The sequence below is a fragment of the Haemaphysalis longicornis genome, unplaced genomic scaffold, assembly GCF_048455015.1.
Source record: "Haemaphysalis longicornis isolate Haplotype H1 unplaced genomic scaffold, Haemaphysalis longicornis Haplotype H1 scaffold_1, whole genome shotgun sequence".
Classification (NCBI taxonomy): domain Eukaryota; kingdom Metazoa; phylum Arthropoda; class Arachnida; order Ixodida; family Ixodidae; genus Haemaphysalis; species Haemaphysalis longicornis.
The window spans coordinates 441,271,260-441,298,551 of record NW_027526203.1 but is presented as its reverse complement, the minus strand read 5'-3'; the positions used below and the strand labels follow the sequence as shown (position 1 = coordinate 441,298,551).

Below are 27,292 nucleotides of genomic sequence, written 5' to 3'. Positions count from 1 at the left end.
CAGCTCACACTGCAGCGGATAGGGCTTGTCACCTATACGTCTATTCCTCGGCCGCCGCCAATGTTAACAACCGGTCCACTAGAAAACTTTCTGCAACGGAAGGCCGATTTGCGTCGTGGCACACGTGCCCTCAACCCACCGTGTGGAACGGACTTCCCCAGTAGACTTGTTTTCTGGGAAGAGGATTCGCTGCGCAGATTTCGCGTTGGAGAGGCGCTTTCACCTGCTGTGACCCGGGCGTGGCCACCACGCTCCCATTCCAGGTTGATGACACCAGCCCCTTCTGCACAGCTCCTGCCGAACAAGCTGATGCGGATCATCTGTTATGGTCGTGTCCTTCACAGGACCCAGTAAGAAATCGTCACCTTAGAGGCACGGGCCTCCATGCTGGAAGACCCCCGACCTCCAGCGGTGGCTCTCGGGACCCCACCACCGCGCCCTTCTGGCCTTCCTCCGAGAGGCGGGTGCCCACCTGTCAGTAATTAGCTTTTTTTTTTTTTATGCCAACGTCCATCATTCTATCGCAAATTTAAAAAAAAGGACTCTGGTACCAGTAAGAAACCACGTGGAGATCTGAAACAGGAAAGCTTCAGAACCACGCCACGAAGACGTGCACTCTCCCGCCGATTACGCGAACACCGGGACATTGTGCAAGGTGCCGCCCGTGTAGAACGACGAAGGAGCGGGTGACGGAGGACGAAAAATTGGTCGCCATCCCGCCCTGCGAAAGTGGATGTCCAGCAAAGCTGTTTTAAGCCACTACAAATGGAGAGTATGAAATGTTTCTCGTCGTCTCCGCGGGCTTGTCGCTTGCGCTTGGTGTCACTAGATAAGGGTGCAGGGTATCATTCTTCCGCGCGCCGCCATGACCATTGGTCAGTTCGCATTGCGGGACATTTGTTTACACTGCGACGGTTCATGGACGCCGCCATATTGTTGTTTATGCGTTTTAGTCGGTGAACTCTGGTAGGCTTAGCTTGTCCTCCCTGCTCTGCGGCTGCGCGGGACTGACGCTGTTCCGAATGCGAATCAAAGATAACGCGTGTAACAGCATTTCAGCACCAGAATTGTGTGTCCTGAGATGCCGTTTTGCTGCATCTTCGGTAGTGTGGCTAACAAACGACCCGGTCGAAGTTAACGGCGAGGCCATAGATACGCGGCAATCTCGCAACACTGATAAACGCCAACATGGCCGCCATTGCTGACGCGTGCCTCAGTGGCTGTACTCTAATACTTCATCTAATGACACTAGGCTCGGCATCCCTGGCGGCAAATGCTGTATCCTGCCTAGTCTGACGCATGCGCTCGGCGTCTTGGGAAAGCACTGCTCTATATTTAGTGACACTAGTCCTGCCTAGCCTTCAAATCTGCAAACATAATCTTTGCCAAGAACACATGGTGGGGGGGTGGGGGGTCCCATTGTTCACAGGCGCATTATCATCCATAATGCGGTGTCGATGTTTTGTGGTTTTCTTAAACGAATTCTGAGCTCTACGCTGTATGCCTGATTAGCCTGGGGCATGCGCTCGGCGTCTTAGGCCTTGGAGTTTTTGCCCACGGAGATGAAAATGTTGGGGGGGGAGTACAGCTTTGCAGTAAAATGATTGCCGCGAGCCTTGTTTGTAGTTGGGTCAACGGCCTTGCAGAGTTATGAAGGTGCTGCTCGCAGACGGGATTTTTTTGTCCCAATCAAAGTTCTTCAAATAACTGATTTATTGTGGGGTTTAACGCGCCGACGCAACCCAGGCAATGAGGCGCGCCGTAGTGGAGGGCTCCTTATTAATTTTGACCACCTGGGCTCTTTAACGTGCGCTGAAATCTCGTACACACGGGCGTTTTTGCTTTTCACCTCCATCAGAAAAGCGGCCGCCGCGGCCGGGAATCGGACCCGCGTCCTCGTGCTCAGCAGCACAACGCCTTAGCCACTGAGCCATCACGGCGGGTAATCAAATTTCTTAAGAAGTTGTGGGATATCATGGGGCTCTTGGGGGCGACCTAGCCAGTACTCCGGCGTAGGCCACCACGCTGGCTCCCGGCTTGTCAACCACGCGGGCTCCCGAGCCTACGGCAGCCCAGCGAGGTTCGCCGTTATGAGAATACAGAAGACAGTAGTGCCGAAGCAAAGCCGTTTATTTGGGAACTCCCAAAGCATGCGAGCACAAGGCGCGACGGCGTTCACGAATCACGCCATCCGTGTCGTGATCGCGAACGGGAGGCATGCACTCACGGCGCGCGACAAACAAGTTCCCACCTGAGATACATGGAATCCGCCACCGCCGCGCTGTTCCGCCGATCCTGCCCCGAGAGAGAGAAAAGACTTTATTGAGCTAACAATGCTGTCCGGGCCTCCAGGCCCCTGGCGATCAGTAGGGTCTGGTCCTCCAGGGCAGGGCTGAGCAGCAGTCTCCCATCGTTCAAGTAAGGCGTTGTTGGTCGGGGGGAGGGGAGGGGGGACGGCGTGGTAAAAGTCGCACTCTCCAATTACGTGGCGGAGCGTGCCGAATCGTTTGCAGAAAGGGCATTCCTTGTCGAACCGCACGAGGTAAATTTTGTTTTGAAGTACAGGGTGTGGAAAGGACCCGGCTTGAATTTGCCGATAGATGCATTGTTCTTGTCGAGTAATGGAGTGGTGAGGTGGGGGGAAACGTACCCTACCCTCCCTGTAGTGGCGGAGTATTTCGCGGTAGCTAGTGATGGGTTGTTGTGCAGTTTCCCCGGCCCGGAGGGTAGCTTCGCGGGCCTGCTGATGGGCGAACTCATTGCCCTCGACTTCGGAGTGCGCTGGGGCCCCTATGCTCGGTTTTGGTATTTGGAGGGCTTTGGTATTTGGTCAGCCTTTCGGAGAATGCGTGTACCGGCCCTCCGGCGAGACTCCCTCCGTCTTCCGCGTGCACATGTTCCCGCAGCCCGCGCGCCTATGCCCCGCACGGACCGGTAGTGCCATCTCTCGGGGGGAGGGGACGAACCAGTGGAGCGCCGGACCGGTCTCAGCGCAACGCGTCTCTCCCGAAGCGCGCGCCTGCTCGGGATCGCGGGCCGCGGTTCTCCAAGATTCCCACAAAGTGTGTGCCGGATTTTAAGGAGCCCGCTAGTCGACCCCCTACGACTTTTCCACCAGTGCTGCTCGGCAAGTTATCGGGACCAGCGCGCCGACGTATGCGAATGTCCCAGTATTGGAGCCTCCACATCGATGTGTGAAGGTCCAAAGACTGGGGCATTCGCAGACGTCGGCGCCATGCCATCTTCTGTGCCGGTTAATTTTCAAGGACTAGATCTGCAACCTACTTCTATGAGGGATGTTACGTACGATTCAGCACGCCGCTACCCAGTGAAAGTCGGGCACCAAATACCCCCGTCACTGGATATGGGTGACGGAGTCAATTCTACCCCGCAAAAAAAAAAAAAAAAAACCCAAACGGTGGCAACATGTAGTTTTTATTCGTTTGTATAAGTAAATGATGTGTTGGCATACATTACTGCACAAATAAAATGTTGGCTGGTTACATTTAGGAATTTCTGTCATTGACCTCTTCACTGCGATCGAATATACATCTCCAGAAAACTAGAAAACGAACTTCACAAACGGCCCAAAGGTAAAACACAGATGCAATTTTAAAAAATGAGAGAAAAATGTTTACAAACTGCATAGAAGTATGCACAATGTGCTGCATGGTATGCAAGAGAAAAAAGAAGGAAAACAAAATTTAAGTAAGGTACGGAGACAATTTTTATTTTTATATTTATCATACCCTCAAGGCCAGAGCTCAGAGGGGAGTGGTTATACAAACAAACCGAAACAACACAAGAATCAGTCGGTATACATGGTAAACAAAATATACATTTGCCTGATTATACAATATTAGCTAACCCATTGAGAAACGCGATTATCATATACGGCCGAGACATCGGAAGGCAGTTCCAATGACACGACATTCTCAGGATGATTGCTCGGAGTGCTCTGTCTGATACCAACTTTGTAAGCATTCTAGATTCCGTGAGAAATGTATTAGTACATTAAGCAATGTTTCAAAGTGAAACGCATGACCAAGGATGAGGGTGACCAGGCGTCCCGTTTTGGCCGGGACAGTCCTGTTTTTGAGATATGCTTCTGCCGTTCCTTCTTTTTATCCCAATAAACCATCACATCCCGTTTCGCAGGAATGCACAGAAATGACAAGCACTTTAACCAAGGGTGCAAAATTTAGATCTATTTTTTTACCGAAGAACGTGTTGAAGTTCCTTGACGAAGACGGCTTTGAAGAGGCATCGTTAGACCATTTTCAACAATGTATTGAAAAGAAACGAGAAGATTTGAACTCTTCGGGTATTTCGGTCTCTGAGAGACGGGTGCAAGTCTTTATAAAGCGATGACCACGAGGAATGTGCGTTGGGCTGAGATTTCTCGCGTCGCGGAACGGGTCCTGCGTTTTCCTGGAATCACGGTTTAAGTGGAATGCGTTTTTTCCATTGTGAAGTCGACGTGTACATCAACCTGCTGTGAACAATTTAGAACGGAATCTTACAATCGAGTCTTACGGGTTAAAAAATTAAATGTCGCGAAGTACACCAACAGACGACCCGAAACGGGACCCTCGCAATAAATTTTGCATGTAATTGAACTGACTTGGATTGTTCCCTCGGCCTGTGTGAGCTGGCTTAGTGTAAAATGCAACGTATTAAATAAGAGCAGTTCCTGCATTTAAATATTTTCACCCAATCTGAACCTTCGTACTTTTGTGCACTCCCCCCCCCCCCTCCCCCCTTCTGGTGTGTCCCGTTTTCTATCTCCAGGAATATGGTCACCCTACCAAGGAGGTACGCAAACGTGGCATTCTCTTTATTTCAGGGCGACAGCAAGTGCCGTCTAATTTAGTTGTTAACGGGTTACAATGTAGCTATTTTATGCGAAATCCTCCATTCAGCGTTTTCTCCACCAGAGTTCTAATCCTGTTTCGTCACCCCCAGGGCTAGTTTAAAGCTCAATGTCTTTTTGTTTGTTTACCTTAGTTCATCCCAGACAACACCAAACATCCTTAGGACATCCCAAAAAATTACCTGAATCCCATGTTTCAAACAGCACAGCATCCTTGGGACTTCCGCACTGGGATAGTCCTTTTCATATTGATTCGGTCAGCCCAGTGTTTTATTCATGCTATAGAAAAACGAAACGCATAGACGCACATAATACGCGTGAAGGAGGTACAGCCCGTACAGCAAATGCCTTGAGCGTCGACCTATGAAATAACAAAGCACACTAGTAGGTACAGCGCGTGATTATTACGTAGTACGGCCGCGGCGGCTGCTTTTCTGATGGAGGCGAAAAGCAAAAACGCCCGTGTGTACGAGATTTCGGCGCACGATAAAGATCCCCAGGTGGTCAAAATTAATCCGGAGCCCTCCACTACGGCGCGCCTCATCGCCTGCGTTGCGTCGGCGCGTTAAACCCCACAACAATTATTACGGGAAGTAACGGAAAGTGCTTTTGGGCGCGTCAATTTTCTGAGGGAGGGAAGGGCCGTCCCGCTCTGATGGCCTGGTGCTTCGTCTGCTTTCCCTGCCGTGTGTGTTGCGACGGTAATTGGAACACTTTAAAAATTGTTCCTGGGCGAACCGCCGCTCTGCTCGCGCTCAAACTTCACACGAACGTCGCATTTTGTGGTCTATTTTGTTTGACGCCGGGAACGACGACGGTACTTACCTGTTTGTCCTGAAAATAAATAAAAACGATTTCCGCCTATGGGATGGCGGCTGATTTGGATGTGCGAGCCCGAAAACCGGGTTTTGTGATCGTCCGAGGTGCATTTTCTGATCGTCTGCTGCACCATTTGGCTCGAGGTTCCGTCGCTCCAACATCAACTTGCGCTGGCTCGCACGTCCAAATCAGCCGCCATTTTCCCATAGGCGAAAATCGTTTTTATCTATTTTCAGAATACACAGGTAAGTACCATATCATTGATCCCGGTATCAAACAAGACCACAAAATGCGACCTTCGTGGCAAGTTTGAGCGATGTCGCGTACCCCACGTGATGGACGAGACGCTGCCCTATGTAAAATATTTATAACTAAGTTAGAAAGATTAAAACTGTTATTTTATTTTTACTATATTGCAATACATTTTTAAAGCTTGACTGTTAGAGCATCACCTCCTGTATGGTTAGATACTCTGTGTACTTTTTACGAAACTGTGATTAAGCTAGGCAGTTTTACAAACATGGCCAACATGGCCGCTCGCTTCCCGCTGCTTGAGTTTCGCTAGAGTTCACTCTGGTTTCGCCATGAGTTTCGCCGTGCTGCTGGAACGTCATTCCACACGGTAACTAGTGCCAGTCGTTTACATCTACCACTCAGTGTTAAAATCCTTCCGATGCCCTTCTTGCATCTTCTGCATGATTTCTTGCTCTGTGGTTGAAAGTGTGGAAACGATCGAAAGGCTTCTACCGTGGTGGCGGGAAAAGTGCAACGTTTGCTGCCTTGTTTGTACTTCTAGCTGTAAATTATTTTACATGGCTTTATAAGACAACTAGCGTAGTAGGGGCATCACCGCAACAGAGCAAAAAGAAGCTTTTAGCGTAGCTCAGTTAGTGGTTCTAGGCCTTAGTTACCAGTTCCGCAAAACCCGTAACTAAATCAGGTTTCTCGCACGCATTTAAACGGAATCCCGTCTGAGGTTTTATATCAATACGTGCGACAGTCCAGTGAGTCCTCGGTGCTGGCTGGTCTTCAGAAATAGTGGAGCGGCATAGCGCAGGCATTAGTTATGATTTATGCGTGTAATACATTTTTCACTTAGTTGCATGTCAGTGTGTCCTGTACTCAATTTACTCATCTCGCGTGGCCGCCTGTATTTGTATGTGCTAGTGACTGTGCTGCAGTCTACTTGCAGTCGCAACTTGGCGGCCGCCCGTGGATGGGCATGCTCGCGACTACCACACAACCTCCACATCAAAGAGAATTACGCAAACTATGCAACAAATGGCAACGCGATCTGGGCCTATTTGAATAGTCTGTCTTCCGCACTCAAGTTTCCCCTCACCTATTTAACGACCGTTTTAATGAATTAAGCAATGTGGGGGTAGTTGTGCATCATGTTTCAATGGCTGGGAAGACTGTCTTCACAGTGCAGTTAGTTACTCTTAAACGAGCCTTATCAATTTGTCACTAGCAGTAAAAACAACCTTTCACTCATTTTGTTTGTGATCTTTTTGAGATTGTGCGATATGCTGTGAATATAGGTATTGCAGTCAGTCTTTACCTGCCAAGCAGCTTCCCCCCCCCCTCCAGTTTTCTGTGGTCTCACGTCAGCAAGCAGACTCAAAGATGCAGTTCGCAGTTTTTACAGGCAGCTTTAACCTTGGTGGGCATGACCAGAAAACTGCGGCTTCTGTGTCTAGTGTCCTTCTTGTTATTGTTACTCTGTTATATTTCATTGTGCTTTGCACCATTGGACCCCAGGGAAGACTAATGTAATGGCGCACTTGACAAACTTTGAATCGTAAATTGCTGCAGTATCTACCATGTGTGTCATGCCATCAAGCGTGATTGTTTGTAAGAGCCAGGTTAAAATCTAAAACCCGTATTTTATTGACTGAAAATTCTGTGGTATAAACTTATCATTTCGATTTAAGCAGGTAAAATGTTTGAGCAATCACGGAATGTATAAAGGTAATGTTGATGAAACAGAATTAAGGTGGATTACTCACAAATCCAAATAGCGAAATTTATATCGCACAGCAAATGTCTGCATAAAAAAATTGCAAGCTCCTCAAGGTTTCGCAGGGCAGCTGGCTGCCGGAGTATTGTGAGTTCTGGCCGGAAGTTTTATTCCGACTGTAGCGCAACCATGGCAGCATTTATCAGGATGGGTATTGTGAGAAGTCAGCAAGCTCATCACTTACGAAACTAACATGTACTTGTGAAGCACGTCGTTTTACCCGTGGTGTGATGATAGCAGACATTAATGTTGTGTTTTTTGTTGCTGTGCCGCAACATATTCTTAGCATTGTGCAGTACAGCCTCGCTAGGAGTGCCTTGTTTATCCCTGCACGTTGGTAATGCTTGAGCTGTGTTTCCTTACTGGCAGTGTTAAAGTCAGCACTGTTCTTCAAATTCATTACAAATTGTTTTCTATATTGTGTGCAGGCAGCTTCACGGACCATGTAAAGCCTCTCCAGCTACATGGAACTCCAAAGGATAAGAAGGCAGCAACTCGGTTCTGACGGGCTGCAGCACAGAAGAAAGCCTTTGCAGCTGCAATGCAGTTACTGCCAAGGAATGATATGAACGTTTTTATACTCATTTTCTTGATTGTTCATGTTCATTTTCCTGTCACTGATAGAAATCATGTGCATTTTTGTGTGGTAAGCTACTATGTGGTGAAAAAGAACTATAGAATTGAGTGCGTCATCCCAGATTAAGGTGTATGGTGCCAATACTCCCTCAGGGTGTGCCCTTTGTTTTAAACGTTTGTACAGTCACTGCTGTGCATCAGCTTTCACCACATACATGGGCAATGAACCATTACAAAGTGCAATCTGTGTAGTTTTGAGTGATATCAATTTTTTTCCGTCTTACTGCATGAGAGACAAATCCAAATTTCAAAACTCGAGAAATCTTGTTTTGCTTCACTTGCCTCTGCATTTTCAAACAGTTGCAGAAAACAATTCAACAGAAATTGGAGAGTTTGCTGTGCATTCATAAAGCATACCAATTGGTGGTGCATGACGGAAGTAAATTAGTTTCAAAATTTCTCCTTCTTTCTGCTAAAGAGTCTAAAACGGAAAATTCACTATCAGATATATACATGGCTAAGCGCAGAGAAATGATAGTTTTTATACATGTTTGCTGTAGACTTATTTTCTTGCTGTCAAAATATGGCTGCATTTATTCGAAATTTTTTTATTGCCAGGGTTAAAAAATCGCAATGTACATTCATACATGGGCTCATATTTTCAACGCTAACTCATAACCAGAGACCGGAACTTCAAGCACGAAAAATACAGCTTTTAGGCACCTGTAATAGGCACTGAAAAATGCAATTTAGGTATTTATAGGCACCAAATACTGTCGTTTAGGCACGTGTAGGCTCCATTCGTATTTACTTCTGCAGCATACTTTACAACAAATTTTGACTTGCCCTAAAGAAAGTGGGCAAGTCATGAGCTGTGGGAAAGTAATTTGATTTCCTTCATAAAAAGTAGCCACATAAGAGTTGCTACTTTTAACAGATTACCATAAAATGCAGGGTGATTCGACAACAAAAGAAAAGCTTAGAAGTCGTGACAAGCCAGACCTATCTCAATGATTTGCGGCTGCAAGTTGTACCTCATTTCAATCGATAATTGTGTGTGAAAAAACAAGGCTCAACGTTCAGTGAAGTGGGGGGGCATGCTTGCACTTCGGAACGCTCCATGACCTGATTCCACCTGGACATCAGAATGTTTGTGCTCAGAACCTTCGGCCGTTCTTTTAGCACTGGGAATCTAGGAATTCATGTTAGACAAAATAGCAGATTGTCGGACAGGAATGCCTCTATCAGCCACCGGTCCTTTGGGGACGATGGAGGATCTGTCTTGGACCTTCGAAATACGCTCAGTATTTCAGCCCCAGCTCTCAGCTGCAGATATGCTTTCTGCTAAGAGTGTGAAATAAGCACATGAATGTGCCATGGAGGCAAAAAGCAAAAACACCCGTGTGTACGAGATTTCGGTGCATGTTAAAGATAACCAGGTGGTCAAAGTTAATCCAGAGCCCTCCACTACAGCGCACCTCATTGCCTGCGTTGCGTCGGCATGTTAAACCCTACAATCAATCAAATCACATGAATGTGCGAACCGCACACGAACCGAAAATAATTTCAGTTGCGACGCTTTTGTCGTCTGCAATGCTATTAGTACCCCTGACGAATGTATTTGTAGCACTTTTCTGCCGTTTGCCGTGTTTTTAAGTGGTAAAAAATGGATCTTCTGGGAAGAGGCACAGTCGGTAACTGCTGCTTGAGGACACAACTGCAGGCCGAAGAAAGATCTTCACTGCAGGGATTTATTCGCTGACAGAGCAGGACGACCTACTCAGCTCTGCACAGCACTGATAAATCACATAGATAGTATGCAGGAAAGTGCAATAATTAAAAATTACTGAGCTATTCTGTTCTGCAGAAGCAGACGACTAGGGAAGTTGCGGGAATAACACCATTCAGGAACTATGCACTGTGCACCGATTATTAATATTAGGCAGCACGCAACGTTATTTGCAACTAATTCCCTTATTGCTAGGTTTCCAAATGCCCTTGAAGTTTACCAAGCATGGCAAATGACGGCTGTGACGACTAGAGTACTTCAAAAGGGCCAAGATGCTCATTCCTGCACGCTCCGTTTCTCGCTCCTTCTTCGTCCTACACATGCTGCATTTTGCGCCCAGCGGTGTTCCCGTGATCGGCGGATGACTGTGCACGTGTTCGTGGCAACACCTTAGAACCTTAGTATTTTAGTGTGTCAGATTTCCACGTGTTTTTCCCCTAGGAGGCGTCTTTGACCTTTGGCGGCTATGTCGCGTTTGTTTTCTTTTTTTTTTTTATTGCGTTAGCAATGAATTTTTTTTATTGCGTTAGCAATGTTTTTGGCATTGGTCCACACACACACAGTGCATCAGAAGGACATAGAACAAAATAGCTCGTGTGGACAGGGCTGGCGTTGGTGCAGTTGGCTGGGTGTCACTGCATGCAGGCCTCTGGCGGCGGCTCGAGCATGGTTTACGTTTCTCAGCTTGTTTGGCATGGCTTGCAGATTATTCTAGCAAACATGACGCGAGAACAGTCCTTGCAGACCATCGACTCGAAAAAACAAAAAAAATGCATTTATAATCACACAAAAGGTATTTTTAGGCGCTTTTTAAAAACCCATATAGTCAAAATAGGCACTTATAGGCACAATAAACTATAACTTGAAATGCTCCCCTTCACTTAGCTCATGCTTATATGTTAAATGGGCTGCTTATTACGGACTCAAGGGAAAAATAGCCATTTTGCCTAAAGTTCCGGTCTCTACTCATAAGTATGCATGCATGTATATTTCCACATTTAGTCCTCAATACGTAAAAGAGTAACAAACTGCAGCCAAACTTTAAAGGTAGGGAAATAAGCATACAGCCAACACATCCAAACTTATTCTTCTGCTCTAAGCAGTGGTAATCACTTTTCTTCTGGTAGCTTCTATTTGCCTTTAGGTAGCAGACAGTGAAAACCCATTTGGCTGAAAACAATTTGCTGTCGTGTGGCCAATTTGCATGTCTGCTAAGCACACAGCAAACGTCCTCCCTTTAAATAGAATAATTTTATAGAATTTTTTTCAAATGTAGGTACGCGTGAAAGAATATTTAATTTTACAAGTTTAAAATTTTGAGTTTTTTTTTTTATGCAATAGATTTTAAAAATATTACTTTATATCACATAAGCTGGCCTTTCAAATAATTTCCATGTGTGTGGTGCGAAGTGATGCCCCACGGCAGCGCCGCATTGTCCAAAAGTGGCTGCGTACCCAAGAGGGAGTATGACTGCCACCGTAATGGTTTTCAGTAACTTTCTGTGCACTAATGGGCTTTTCTTGTGCCGTGAAATATGTTACACCTTTTGGTATTTCAGAAAGTAGAGCACTTTCAGACCTCAGTCTTCGTGCCATAACTTGCATAGAATTTATGCTGCCCTTTTTTGTAACTGAATTATTCAGGTGCATGGCTCATTTCTGGTGTAAAGAGACGATTCGTATCTTTCTGTACATAACGTGCTACCTTTTGAATTTTTTTATGTGAAAGTCCACTTCTGCTTCTGCTAGTGGAATTTATTGTCAGAAACAGAAGCATAACTCCTGCGTGAAGCTATAAGAAACTTTTATTTGTGGTATTAAAAATGTGTTGTCTACCTTTAGTGTGCTGCTTGATTTTGGCACAGGCTGTTTTGTATGAAATTCGCCCAATAAAATGCCTTTGCAAGTTTTGCACAGAGTTCTAAATGTGCACCTGAGTGGTGGAAAAGCAGAGTAGTATTGGGCTAATTGGTGATCCATCTTAACAATACAGCGCAACATAAACAAGGACTTAAGCTGAGGCACACAGGACGAGTGCTTTTCCAACTGAACTTTTATTACAAAAACATGTCATATTTATAAACACACATGCACACACCTACGATAAAACATTCGTCCCGATAAGTAATCTATATCAACTGTGCCAGAAACATGATATGCAAAACAAACCACAAAATGATTACCACCCCCCTCGCACTAAGCTCGCGTGTGTACATTGAGATGGCTAGCTATGCTGCGTCGTTTCGCACGTGTAGATCATCATCATCATCATCATCACCAGCCTATCTACGCCCACTGCAGGGCAAAGGCCTCTCCCATTATTCTCCAATTATCTCGGTCCTGTGCCAACTGTGACCAATTTATCCCCGCAAACTTCTTGATCCCATCTGCCCATCTAACTTTCTGCCACCCCCTGCAACGCTTGCCTTCTCTAGGGATCCACTCTGTTACCCTTAATGACCAGCGGTTATCTTGCCTTCGCATTACATGCCCTGCCCACGTCCATTTCTTCTTCTTAATTTCTACTAATATGTCTTTAACACCAGTTTGCTACCTGACCCACTCCGCTCTCTTCTTGTCCCTTAAAGGAGCCATGAAGAGAAAATACAACTTCGTTTAATTTGAAAGAACTAGGATTCAATATCTCACTCAGCTCCATTACAGCCCCAAAAGATGTTTTTTTAACGAAACAAAAGCAAGAAGTATTTAAAAACTTTCAAATTTTGCGCCACAGTGACGTGTTATGAGCAAGCATGACGTCATACGGGCCAACAATAAAACATAATTTTCAGTGCGTTAACTGCACGTTAGCATTGAAGTGATGCGGTCAAATGAAACTAGAGGCCCCATCACAGACGTCGAGTCATGTGTCATCGCGACAGGTCACTTAGGCGGCCGCCAATCGCGCAAACAAGGTTCCGTGCCGTCATAGAAAAGTTGCGGGAAATTGGCTAGGGGGTCGCGACTGCTCCACACGTTTTCTTTAATATCTCCGTTATTTGTTCGAAGATTGCGATGATATTCGTATCATTGTTATCGGGACTAAGCAGTCTTTCTAATAAGCCCAACTTGTATTTTGTCTTCATGGCTCCTTTAATGTTACACCTATCATTTTCCGCTGCATTGCCTGCTGAGTCGTTCTCAATTTAAGTTGAACCCTCTTAGTGAGCCTCCAAGTTTCTGCCCCATAGGTGAGTACCGGTAAGATGCAGCTGTCATATACTTTCTTCTTCAGCGACAATGGTAGGTTGCTATTCATTATCTGAGAATGTCTGCCATATGCACCCCACCCCATTCTGATCCTTCTAATTATCTCTGCCTCGTGGTTGGGATCTGGGGTCACAACTTGGCCTAAGTAGATATATTCGCTTACCACTTCCACTGCCTCGCCACCTATCTCAAACTGCTGTGCTGTCCCGAGGTTATTGATCATTACTTTAGTTTTCTGCATAGTAATTTTCAGGCCCACGGTTCTACTCTGTTCGCCCAGTGCGGAAAGCATGCTTTGCAATTCGTCCCCCGAGTTACTTAACAAGGCAACGTCATCAGCAAATCTGAGGTTACTGAGGTATTCTCCATTAACCCTTACTCCCGCCCGTTCCCAATCCAATGTTCTGAATACTTCTTGTAAGCATGCTGTGAATAACATTGGAGAGATTGTGTCTCCTTGTCTGACACCCTTCCTTATAGGTATTTTTCTGCTCTCCCTATGGAGGATGATGGTAGCTGTAGACCCGTTGTAGATATCCTCTAGTATTCTTACATAATGCTCATCTACCCCCTGGTTCCGTAATGCCTGAATGACCGCTAGGGTTTCGACCTAGTCAAATGCTTTCTCATAATCTATGAAGGCTATATATAGGGGTTCAGTATACTCAGCGCACTTTTCTATCACCTGATTGATCGTGTGAATATGGTCCATTGTTGAATAACCTTTACGGAACCCTGCTTGTTCTTTAGGTTGACTGAAATCTAAGGTTCCAGAGATTCGGTTAGCGATTACCTTGGTAAATACCTTGTAGACGACTGACAGTAAGCTGATCGGCCTATAGTTTTTCAAGTCCTTCATGTCACCTTTCTTATGGATTAGGATGATGTTCGCGTTCTTCCAAGATTCCGGTACCATTGCGGTCATTAGGCATTGCGTATACAGGTTTGCCAGTTTTTCAAGTACAATTTCTCCGCCATCCTTCAAGAGGTCTGCTGTTATCTGATCCTCACCAGGTGCTTTGCCCCCTTTCATTTCTTTCAAAGCCTTCCTTACTTCTTCGGTCGTTACTGGTGGGATGTCTATCTCCTCTGAACTACTGTCTCGTTCGGCATTATCCTGTATGTCCCTGCTACTGTACAGATCCCTATAGAACTCCTCGGCCACTGTGACTATTTTATCCCTATTTGTGATGACATTGCCTTGCTTATCCTTAAGTGCATACATCTGATTTTTCCCCACGCCAAGACGTCTCTTCACTGCTTTCAGGCGACCTCCGTTCTTTACAGCGTATTCGATCCTCTCCATATTATACTTCCGTATGTCAGCTGTCTTACGCTTATTGATTAACTTGGACAGCTCGGCTAGTTCTATTCTGTCAGCTGCGGTAGAGATTCTCATGGTTTGCCGTTTCCTGATTAGATCTTTCGTCTCCTGTGAAAGTTTACCAGTATCCTGTCTAGCCATAGTGCCCCCACGTGTAGATAATCAAGTTCATTTGTGGACAGGGCTGTGGAAGGAGCGCTGACGCAATCTTCGCCTAGCCTTGCGATTTCTGCAGCCTCCACAATTTCCCTTATCACCTGGTCACAATGACGCTGAATGACTTGGCATTCGACAATTTCGGAATGCATTTTCTGGTGGTTCCCTTGCGGTCTTGGCAGTGTATGCCTAAGTGCCCTCTCACACTTTTGTAGACATTGTTATTTTGTTCTCTGAGCCTTGTGTTCAGACACCTGCCCTCACCGGGAGGACAGTGTCACAGAATTTGTTTTGTGTGATTGACAGCCGCCGAGCAGAGTTGTAGCCAAAACCACGACTATGATTGCAATGATGCTTATTACATTTGATTAAAACCCACTTGAATACATGCAGTTAGCACGATGATCACTCCATTTTTAGCATTTCCATATTGCATTGCTACTGGTGTCTAAAAATTTTGGAAGTTTGAAGGTACGCAATACAATGTATTGAATCATTTGAGTTTTTTCTACATACCACACGTCTCATTGCTCAGTTTTGTGCTGTTAAGAAAGTTATTGATCTAGTATGGTCACAGAAAACATGAAGACAAATGGCCCACATTTGGATATTTTCATCATCGCCTAGTTTTCCTTCACCCTAGCTGTTTCCTTCACACTTTTTTTTTGTCTCTCCGCTACTATGACTTCACTAAAGCCTTGACCAATCACCTTTGTTAGGCGTATATAATGTCAGACAAAGTTAACACTGATCATAGAAATGTGCCAAACAACGTCAACCTCAATGTATGTCAAGCTGCCCATACTGGTTGACGACATTAAAGCTCAAAGTGTACCCCCATGTGCCCCCTCCTCGATCTTTCTACTGCGTCACCAGATTGCCTGGTTATATTCGACCTTTTCATTAGCACTCTTTTTCCTTCAGCCACCTGATGCGTTACAAACAAAGTGGACATCTGGCGATTGCACATACCCACTTTCAGAACCAATGGGAATTTTGACGACAAGTTCCTGCGTTTTTCGGTTTAAAAAACCTTGGGAGGGCATGTTTTTCACCAACATGAGCCAAGTAATGCGTAACTTCGCTCAATTTCATTTCAGACTCTCAAGGAAGGTTTATTTATTTATTTATTTTTGCAAAAGAAATATCCCTAACCATTGATCAACTTTCAAATCTGTCAGCAGCGTCACTATACGGGACGGTGCGATAAAATGGAACTAAAAGTCATCAATACATAATCATGTTTATTGTTTCCTCAACAAGCAATCACAAAAACTACTTCATCCTTACGATGTCATAGCGGCAGTTTCAACAGTGGCTCCCACTTAAGTCATCCCACTTAACATTAGCACTGGTATGACTGTTCTGATATGGCAATGTTTTGAATGAACCAAACTTGCATTTTTCACTTTATGGTTTATTTATGTAAGGAGTGGCGTTTGAACTTCAAGCACACCCACTTTGAAATGACAACTTTTATTGCAAATTTCTCTGCAAGGTGAGGAGAATATCCATACGGCATTTCCAGTAGCAGTTCACTTGTGCTAACGCATACGAAAAAAAAAAAGTATCACCTAGACAAGTTTCTTTGCAGGGCATAGAATATGATGCAACAAGTGTCCACCATTTCTGCAGAGCACATGCTTTGGTTTGTATATGGTGTATCTTACATATTGCTGAATATGCCACAACCAAGCAGCCCCTCTCATTCATGAAATGAGGAACAATGGCCATCTGTGAACTTTGCCTTATGGATGCAGAGGCTCAGTAGCAAAAAGGTTCCTACCCATGAGTATAAAGTCAAATTTGGTGTAATGTGGTATGTTTGACAAGATGCAGTGCAAATTAAGCAACATCTTGAGGTCACAAATTGAGGGACATCTTTTGCATAGTAGTGTTTTTTTTATTTGCGCCTTTAAATAAAAGCAGCAACTGCAGCCAGAAATCACACAACCAGGTAATTCGATCACCACAAACCCCTGAAGTATAGTTCTGGATATAATATGCCATATGGCTTTTACAACAGGTGAAACCTTGTGGCATTTGAGAACAAGCACTTTAAAAGGGATTACAAATACTAACCCATAAAGTAAGCACCACACTGCATCCAGTAGCCCAATATTGCTGGCTCAATCAACACATGCCAATAGCAAGCACATGGCCAACAGACATTCTCAGAATTTGTGTTCAATCTTCCCAGAGAAAGACTGAACACAAATTGCAGGGGAAAACCAGTTTGCATACTCTTGCCATATATTCCAAAAACAATTAAAGCAGTAATTGGGTTCCAGTAACTAAACAAACTCCCTAACCTGACAATTGTGCATCTCCCGGTGTAGATCTCCCTGCCACTTTTGTAACCATTACTTGTACGGTGCTGCGGATTAAGCCAGTGGTATAGTTTAGAGTGGGACAAAATTTTCTAATGAGCAAGAAAGCTGAATACCTAATATAGCAAGAAACTTTCCATTTTGTTTTTGTTGATTCTGCCTTTTAGATTCTGGAAGGCACCCACTAATACTCAAAATCAATGGGCCTGTCTTCATTTTGAGCACAGCACTGGTATTCATCAGGATAGCCTAGAGCACCACGACCCGGCTTAATGGCATATTTCATTCTACTCTACAAGGGCACGTTAATTTGCCACTCTATCTTTGGGCAGCCCAAAGACTTTCCTCATCACACCGGAGGTATGTCCCGAAGGGTTAAAAAATGGAAAAAACAAATACAGTATAGTGTTCACCTGTGGGCATGCAGCCCGGCCAAGACTTGAAATAACTAATAAAATTTAATGTCGTACACGTGTAACGCATGTACAGATAGAGGCATCACGTGCATTGGCATGTGGGATAGGCACAGCCAAGCGGCTGCCTTGAGTCAAGTGTGAAAGCACAATTGGTGACGTCAGGACGACGGTGCCATTGCAGTAAAGCCCCGTCTACTCTGCACGACCACACATACCAGGAGTCCAGTGTACTGTTCACTTAACTTGCTACATAGTGTGACAAGTGGCCCAGTCATGTCACCACAGACTTAAAAATCAATGCAAAAAGCCTGGTATTAGGAATGGTGCATGTACACGCCAAAAAAAGTGAGGCATAGGCTTTGTGATTCATCTCTGAACCCATATTCTTTGCTTTAATGGTTCAGGGCAATATGTTTTAGCCATTCCTTGTAAATACATACAAATTCATTGTATCCTGGAAGCTTTATGAAACTATATTGAGCAATGTTTGCTCCCCAACCCCGATAGGAGTTGATATTACCTGAATTCCCACTCACTTAGGGTTCAAACCATGTTATTCACTGATGAAGCAAAGTCCAAGGACCTCCCCCAACTAAGCAAAGTGCAGCAATTCACCTCACGCAACAAGAAGACACCAGTGAAAAACTCTTTCACAGTCTTACTTCCACCTTAGTGCAAGTCGATAGTAAGAACAATGTCATTGACCAATTCATTGGGCAAATATTTTTTGTTGCTTGCAATTTGTCATATCATCGACCGATTCATTAGACAAATATTTCTTGTTGCTTGCAATTCGTCATTTAGCTACGTATACATGTAGAAATAAAATTTAAACTGCTTCGTTATCTGGCCTTTCACTCGCTTCCTTCAAGTGTGGTAAAAGAATGTCTCCAATGTTGCTGCATTTACTAGTCATCCACATAGCAGGAGCCTTGTGAATAAGTTGCTCCAGGAAACCCTAAGCCACAGATACAAGTACAAAACATAAGCCAACAAACTGATAATACAAAATTGCAAAATATGAGAAGCAATCTTTTCTGTTACGCAGAAAGCCAGTAAATAAAAAACTAGTATTTGAAAGCTACAGCCCATTAATGGTGCCATCTGTGAGTGCTATACGGGCCCCTTATTATAAGGAACAGCCGCAGAATATTGTTACATTGCATAAAGGTCAAGCTATCAAGTGCAGTCATAATGCATACGTGCATGTACAACTCACGAAATAGAGGCATTGCATTCTTTCGTGCTGTATTGGAAATGGTGAAGCACTCTATGCTAACACTTGAGGCGAGCAAAAGATTGTGTGTGTTTCAACAACCCAACTATTCCATTTCTCTTACAACGACTGCCTGGCAACGCTGTCATTCCACTGGTGCCGCCGCAAGTTTTTAGTGTGCACCTTCTAAGTGAGTGGTGCACTCAATGCATGCTTTGCCATCTTGATGACGCAGAGGTGTTCGAAGACCACCCAGGTCTACGCGCCACATGTAACAGTGGATGTCCATGCCGCAACAAAGCCAGATTGGGGCCTTGCTTTTCTACCCATGACACAGCACCAGCCCTCTTCTTTTAAAACGGCAAACATAGACGTACCAGCCTCATCAACTATGTTTGCAATCCTAAAAGAATGGCTATCATACGGAAACAAGCTCGCGAGCTGAAACAATGCCTGAATTACAAGGCATACTGCAGACTGAACACTGAATAAGAACACAATGAGTTATTTGCCACTTAACACTGAAGGGCACTGCAGTGACTAACAGAAAAAAAGGTACGAAGAAAAGGTAGGCTGCTTCTGGTTCATCAAATTCAAGACCCAAAGACAGCATGGGTTCCAGTGTTGCCATTTTCTGGTGGATGCTGCTCTCCTGCGTCTTTTAGGAACAACGGCTATGACAATTTCAGGTCACGTGGGTATTAAATTGCAAGGTAGGTATGCCTTGGCGAGCGATGTAATTAGCCAGCTCTCCATGATGGAGAGGGCCCGATGGGAGTATGTATGGTACCTTGGGCAATTTCACATATATCATCTTAGTATTTCCAGCAATTTCACAGAATACCATCCAGGCCTGCCCTAGAGTAAATAGATCAGCCATTAAGGTTGGCTCTCCTAAGCAGAGGCAAAGACAAGCAGGCAGGGGGTGGTTTGGATGCCGACTGACTGCTTCGGCAAGAACATGGAAGAGTTGCAAATGGAAGGGCTTCTGCAGTAGTGCAGGATAGGTTGTGTCGCAATTTCTCTGCCACATTTCCTCTAATCAGCCTACCACACTTCTACTCCAGCATCGTGAACAACTAGTAAGCCTTGCACTGCGCATTTGATTTCCCTACCCGGTGTACATGAATATTTGTTTTGCTCGGTGACCATGTCTTGTAAAATGATTGTGAAACAATATGCATTACAAGGAATTCAAATTTGGCAAGTTAATTCTAAGCTAGCAAAACTAACATGCACTATGCAGAATACAGTAGAATAGAGGCATGACGTGCATTGGCATGTGGGATAGTACAGCCAAGCGGCTGCTATATAGCATTGACCTTCTGTCAGATAATGCACAGTTAGCCAAGCATCTTGAACATGGTCACACTAGGACATATGCATGCAGTGCTGTAGCATAGCTTCCCTAAGAACAAGACATCACTTTTTAAACGATTTTGGCACAGCGGCACCCTAGCAGAGAGCTTGATCGAATCGATAAAACCTAAAGGACATACAAGCGATTAAAAAATGTGAGACAAAGTGACTGATAGAAAACTTTACTCCTTTTCATAGGGGCACGGGCATCAGGCATACCGGTAAGGTCCACAAAGACAGCGCTAATGTAGATAGCAGCACTGAAGGAGCCCAAAATGTGCCCTTGCTCTAGTGCATAATTTTCAAAATGCATTCTCAGGTTGCTGGCCCCTTGAATGGGGGCGTGTGGTTTGCTGAGTTAATTAAGGGGTGTAGGCTCGTTTGTACCACATGGCGTTTCACTATAGGCCGGTTCGTAATAGACCGGTTGGTCACATAGGATCATTCGTCATAGGCCAGTTTGTCACTTAGGAAAGTTTGTCACAGGGGCAGAAAACTGAAGTTCACGGTGTTCTTTAAAAGTGTGTAAGCAATGACAAGGCATTGCTTGCATATTCTGTGTAATGATTGCTAAACAGAAAGTGTAATAACAACTCAGTTGAACCCCATTAATTATATAATTAGTTCCCCCATTTCCTACAAACTAGCAATGAATGGCAAATGGCCCATGTGAACCCGTGGAAAATCATTTATAACACATTACATTGTATTGTTATATTATTATATTATACAATTTATATGATTCAAAACGCAGTATCCCTGAAGGCTGCCCACCCACAAAGTTGTCAACCGATTGGCGTCGCTGTACTGGCTTATCACTGTTTGAAATATAGATGGATTGATTGACTTCTTCCAGGATATTTTCTTTATTTTGCTACGTCCCTGCCTCACTTTTCTGCCTAGGGTCGTTAACCTTGTATCTACATTTCTGTTAGAACCATGTTATCCTACCTGTCCACTCTGGCATTTTTTGCTGAATGCCTCGGATGTACGGCCGCCAGAAAGGAGAAAAGAAAAGAAAACATGTAGGCCGAGCCCACGTGATTGTCCAAATCTTTTCTCAGAAGAAAGTTTCGTACTATATGTTTGTGGGGCTCAAGCACACCCAAAACGGCCACAACAAAGTGCCACTTCAAGTGCCAGTTCTTCCCGACTCCTCATCCAAGAGGTTTTTTTTTATTGTGCTAACTGCCTTTCTCGCCTCCCTTTTAGATGCGACGCTGAGAGCATCTCTTGTCGGCGGCCCTGTCCTTCCTGCGTGCGTCCGTGGTCAGCGGCGTCCGCACTCTCCTCTGCTCACCCCCTCTCCTCTTCGATAGCGAACACTCTCGCGAGGAGCATTGGATTGGATTCGATTGGATTGGCTTGGATTTGATTAAAGTGGATTGTGTTGCGTAATAGCCGCAGCAGACGCACTGGCGCCGGCGCGTGCCCAGATGAGAGCGAACACTCTCTCTCAACATCTGCGGGTGTGCGGCCCAGCGCGCTCTCACTCCGCCGGTGGGCGGCGCTGCGCGCGGTGCTGCGCATGTGCAGTACTCTCTCTCTCTGCGGTCTCCTCTCCTTCAGGCGCGCTGCGCATATAACCGGTGTGCCGCTCTCCGGCGGCCTTTCGGTCGACGCTCTCCGCTTGCGCTTGAACCCCCCTCAGCGTCGCATCATACCAGGGTTCCCGCGAGGGGAGGTGGGCGTAATTTTTTTTTAGTTGTTAACCGTCTTATCTACTTCGCTGATACCGAATTGCACATCAAAAAAAAAAAAACTAAACACGCGGGCTTTTATTTTGTTGCACATATGATATGAACTTTTCCATTTGTGGAACGGGCCTATGACGAATGTTTCCCCGTTACGAACAGGCCTATTACCAACCGGCCTATGACGAGACGCCATGTGACGAACGGGCTGTATGCCGGTTCGTTGAGTTAATTAAGTGCACAGCAAGTCAGGTTTGACACCACAGGCACACAGGGGCATCATACTTGCTTCTACTTTATTTTGGATTCCACACCTTCTTCATGAACGCCAGCTCTGTAGAAACAGAGTTATAGCCTTTATTTAGGAAACCTAAAACCACTGCGAACAAAGAACAAAGTCGAACCTGACTGTGACATGTAAATGGCTGAAAGATGAGCTTTGCATTTGTTGCTCATGGGACCGGGAAACAAAAGAATGATCACACCAACCTAGGGCAGCCCACGCACCCTGTTCTCTAACACATAAATATTGGTCATGCGGGCGACACGGAAAGAATATGCACACTTCTTTTGGTCAACCCGCAGATTATGCGGTACATCACAGACCCTCACAATCATGAATTTGGCACCACAGTAGGATAGAATCTTCTCCATTCACCCACGATGTCATTCTATTTCACATTCATATGCTTCTAAAAGTATAATTTTTAGTGGGAACACAGGAGCAAATGTGACGGCAGTCTCAGCTGGGGCTAGCCTCATATTTGCTTCTAAGTAGCCATGCAGCCCATGTGATTTGCAGGGTACCATTGTGGATGCTATGTTCATGTCCACAGGAAGTAAAGAATATATAAACCGATTAACAGCCAACGTATGTCAGGCCAGGAAAATAGGCCAACATAATTCTAATTTAAGAGAATAATGTGAAAGGCTTAAAGCTAGGGCCATGCAGACAAAATGCTTAGGCTCAGTTTGTGCTATTCAAAAGATATGGTGTTTTATAGAGCGCCCTGTGCTTTTCCGCCAGCAAGTGATGCTTTATTCACTGAGAAATTGATCAATCTAAGTTAAAATCTTGATTCCCCCACCAAATCACGTGTTTTGTGATGTCTGCCATGACGTCACATGGCGGGTCTTCAAGCAAACTTCAAGTGCGCTATACAATCTGCAGCAGACTGCAGAGCCTTGTTTGCCACCACAGGAAAAGTTCACTGAACACAAAAACAAAAGTTAGCGAGTTTTTAAGGATGTGCTGCGGCACCTGCCACGAGTCTCTCTCGGTAGATAATGTATCGTTCTGACCAAGAAGTTGCAAATGACAACGCTGTAAGCAATCGAACTCAGCTTTTGAACACTCTGACAAAAGCCTATGCCCCAAAATTAATTTTCCAGATATACCCAAAACCACCAGCACATGGCTCGCAGGTATTTGGTGGTATAATCAACTTTCTGCACGTAACTGGACTACATGCCTACCTGAAGACTTGACCACTGTTATCGGTTGCCCGCCCCCGTCAAAATGGAAAGAGCATTTTTAGCAAGAAATCATAATTTTCCGGCTTCATTTCTGAGTAGAATATTAGATTCTAGCTGGAATCGACAGTTTCTAATTAGAAAAATTCTTCGTCTAGCTAGAGACGATTATTTCCAGCTTGTGGGGTTTTTTTTCTTCTTCTAGCTGGACTGACAAATGCTAGCTGGAAGTAAATCTCACATCAGCTATAAATGGAGTAGAAACTGAATTTCCAACTAGAAATTCTGCTATTTCTAGCTAGAATATTTCTAGCTAGAGGAAATTTCTGGTTCAATAATCCAGCTAGAAAAAAAAAACATCTATTTTCACCTGGGCGACTATTTGTGATTTTTGTACCCCGTCTCACCCTTGCTTTCCTACTTTCTACTCCTTCTTGCTCTTCTTATTTTTCTCTCTTCCCATCTTTGAACCTCCTTTCATTTGCCGCGTGGCAAAAACACGGAGTGAGAAAAATAGAAATAAGTACCCCAAGCAACTGAGAAACAACCGAAGTATCCATTAATTACAAGGCAAATGGGTGATGCGATGCCATGATGAATGAGCCATTTTTGCAGCAAAGCTCCGTCCGTCTATGTGTCACATCGACACGAAAAAATTTTCTGTCTCCAGTAGCCCTCACTTTAATAGAGGCATCTTTAAAAAAATCATACTGAAATTGGCCACTAAGATGACTCTATCATTAGGCCAAGTTTAATTTTCTAATCCCAATTAGTTCATTCACAGTTAAGTTGCAAAACCTACAGAACATCCTGCTGCTGTCAATACATGGTCCTCAACACAGGGAGTATATTGTTACAGATCCAAACTATCCTGAAACAAATTAAACAATAATTAGAAGCTAAGATGACTTTAACTTTACGTCCAGTTTCAGGTAATATTTTTAATTACGTAGTCCATAGTGAAGTGGCAAATATTGTGGAATTCCCGTCTTCTCCCAATAAATATGAGCTTCTATAGGGAAACGTAAAGCTCCATGTTTGACCCCCTAGGATAAAACTCCAAGTTCCATTCAGCATATTACTTTGGATGCTTCGTCCTTGAACATATTCAGCAGTTCCATTCAGAATATTATTCAGCATGCTCATCCTTCAACCGCAAATGACGAAGAATTTCATTTTGTTTCGTGCATAGATGCGTCGATTGAAGTAAAACAAACGACAGCTTCGCTGCTCGTCCTTCTTGAGACAGTGTAAGGGTGTTGAATTTTTTTTTTCTTTTTTAACCAGCAAGCTACCCCACAATGGTAGTGAACACCATGCGCCTGGAAAAAATTACGCACTTATAATTCATTTGCCCCTGCAGGTTGAGGTAGGTACTCCGGACAAGGGCCACCCAGCCACACAGTTGGCAACGCATAACTAGGGTCGTTCGCGATCCTTACACCCCAAACATGTTTCAGGAGAATCGGGTTGAACCAGATTTCTCCCCGAATGGACCTTTTCACAGTAGCAATCCGCAGAATCTTGCGCTGACTGTCCACCGTTCTCAACCAGTATTTCCTGGACGCAAGCCCCACAAACACAGCTTCCGAACTAATTGAGTATAGGCATGACTCTACCGCTCGCTCCCCCAAGCTGGCAAGTGCTGCACTGAAATTGTTGTGCCTAGCTATAATTGAAGCTGTGTCGTCAAACGAACTTTCTCCAAGTTAAGATATGTTCAACGATCGGACAGGCCTCAAATGAAGGCCGCCATGTTGCACGAGCAGATGATAATGTGTGTACACAAGGATGAGTGAAAAATTGATGACCAGCTTTTTGTGTATAAAATGTTTCATTTCCTAGACGTTATCACTGCTCTTTACTGTCATCGTTAATGATTCATTTTCAAACAAATGCCAAATTTCGGTGAGCGTTTTCTAGAAAATCCTGATGTCCCCCCGATTACCAACTTGAAATTAACGCCAATTTTAATGCATTAAGAGTTAAAAAGCTCTTGGTATCCTCTTAAAATAAACTGATTGTATTACTGAGTACATCTGTAGATTTAACCCGAAAAAACCAGGTTCGGAATGTTCGAAAAATAGCCCCCGCTCCCCCCTGATTGAGAAAAAACATAAAACCCGAAAACAAACCCTACGCATAACGTGCCGGCGAGCGCTGCCCCTGTCAAGGGTGCACCACTGCACATACACTAGTATTGCGGTGAAGCATTACGCGAATGCGCGTAAACTTGGGATACGAGCGAACGCTTTTTTTTTACCTTATGTAAGAAAGGGTGTACAACACCACATTAATGCTACATTTCTGTCTTGGGGAAGCCTGCTGCTGCTGCTTTAATTGTACTACCAGCGACAAAAGTGAGTAGTGCGCCTGCGGTAACTGTGTGCGCGCACGTGTCACCTAAACTGAGTCGCTTAAATTAAAAAAAAAAAAAAAGAGTTCGAAAATAAACCTTCGAGGACAAAACTAACGTAAGGTGATCGGTCATTGTTTGGTCAGAGTTACGTCATTTTCAGATCAACGCCTGGCTAACGAATCGAATTATTTCGAATTATCGAACAACTAATCGGCCCATTATAACTTTTCAGTATTGTATCTGCAGCAAATTTTCTAAACATGAAGTTACGGAGCGTGCCTAGAAAAAACTTTACCCACTGAATATCATCCAGGCCGTATTGATTTCAGCACCACTGTTTACCTTATCACAAAAAAAAAAGCGCGCGAAATATTATTAAAGCGAAGCTTTTTTGCGCCTCACTGATGGCGTGCGATATCGCGCCAAAATGATTAGCACGAAAGCCAACTACGCAACGGGTTTCACAAAGCGGGGGCGGTTGAACGATCGCGCACCACCCCCCCCCCTTCCCTTCCCCCCCCGTTTCCAAGCCACCAACTAATCCACGACCCTACCCCCCACCCGAAGGTACAGTTGCGGTTCGCTTATGCTGTTTTCGATGTTTACTGGTTCGGCCAATATGTGAAAATAACCGCCGCGACAGTTGGTGGAATTAACGGGACCGCTACGTCATAATTGTTTTATTATTCTTACAGGGTCGGGCGGCTCGGCTCTTACGACGACCCCCCTCCGGCCTCTCCCCCTTGCTCCGCCGACACCGTCACACTCGCCCAACCCTCCCCGTCAAAAAACCTAGAATCTGGCACAGACTACAAACCGGCACGTACTACAACTCCACCATCATCTCCCACATCTCCCCCTCACGCTTCGAGTCCAGACTTTCAAGTCCCTGCCCATTCACCCAACACGTCTTCCTAGGCCTGTGTCCCCAACATCCCGTTCTCTCCCTTCCCCTACCCCGGAGATTTGGGAATGCGTGCTGACCAGCTCGCAGCATCAGCGCAGCCGATCCAACGGACCACCCGAGCAGCTGCGACGGGCGGACTTCCGAAGCGAGAACGTTGCCCACCTTTTATTTTGTTGATTATTCTAGTCAATAAACGTTTTACTACCTACCTGTCTGCGGATACGTCCGAAGTATCTTTAAAAAATGTTGCGGGTACGACCGACGTATCCTTAAGAAATCTTGCGGGTACGTCCGACGTATATCTTTAAGAAATTTTGCGGGTACGTCCGACGTACCTTCAGACACAGCGAAAAAAGGAAACACGCCTTCACCGCATGACGTTGCCTAACACGCCGAAATACCTGGCGCTCGATTCTGTTCGTTATTCGTACTGTCGCGTTCCCCCTACTCGTACCGACGCCGTTGCATCACAAGGCTGGTAAGACGATCCTCGAGCGCCGCGCGAGCGGCAACCACGTAGAGCGCATGCGCCACTTTTTTTATCTTTTTATTTTGCTTTCGGGCGGCTCTACATCTGCTCGCTGCTCCCTCGCCCGTTCGCCGCTATGATTCGGCTACGCTTCAAGCGTTCGAACGCTTGCCCGAGCGCGCGCTTGGGCACAACTAGACCGGTGGAAGTGCACCTATGTTCGCTTGTTTAGACCGTTTTTTCGCCCTATCTTCCCGTTATGCTCGGCAAAGCACGGACGTCCAACTCTGGGAAACGGATAC

At 45.1% G+C, this 27,292-nt stretch overlaps 1 protein-coding gene across 8 annotated transcripts in view; it reads right to left on the bottom strand.

Moving 5' to 3' along the window:
* LOC144155851 (uncharacterized) overlaps positions 1-27,292 on the bottom strand; it is a 1,021,707-nt gene that overhangs the window by 876,258 nt on the left and 118,157 nt on the right. Inside the window, exon 5 of one of the 8 annotated variants that reach the window (XR_013319659.1) lies at positions 22,084-22,116. The exons of the other annotated variants lie outside the window; for them this stretch is intronic. The gene's annotated coding sequence lies outside the window, so the exon portion shown is untranslated. Of the gene's footprint in view, positions 1-22,083; positions 22,117-27,292 lie in introns of those variants that run through there. 8 annotated transcript variants of the gene reach the window in all.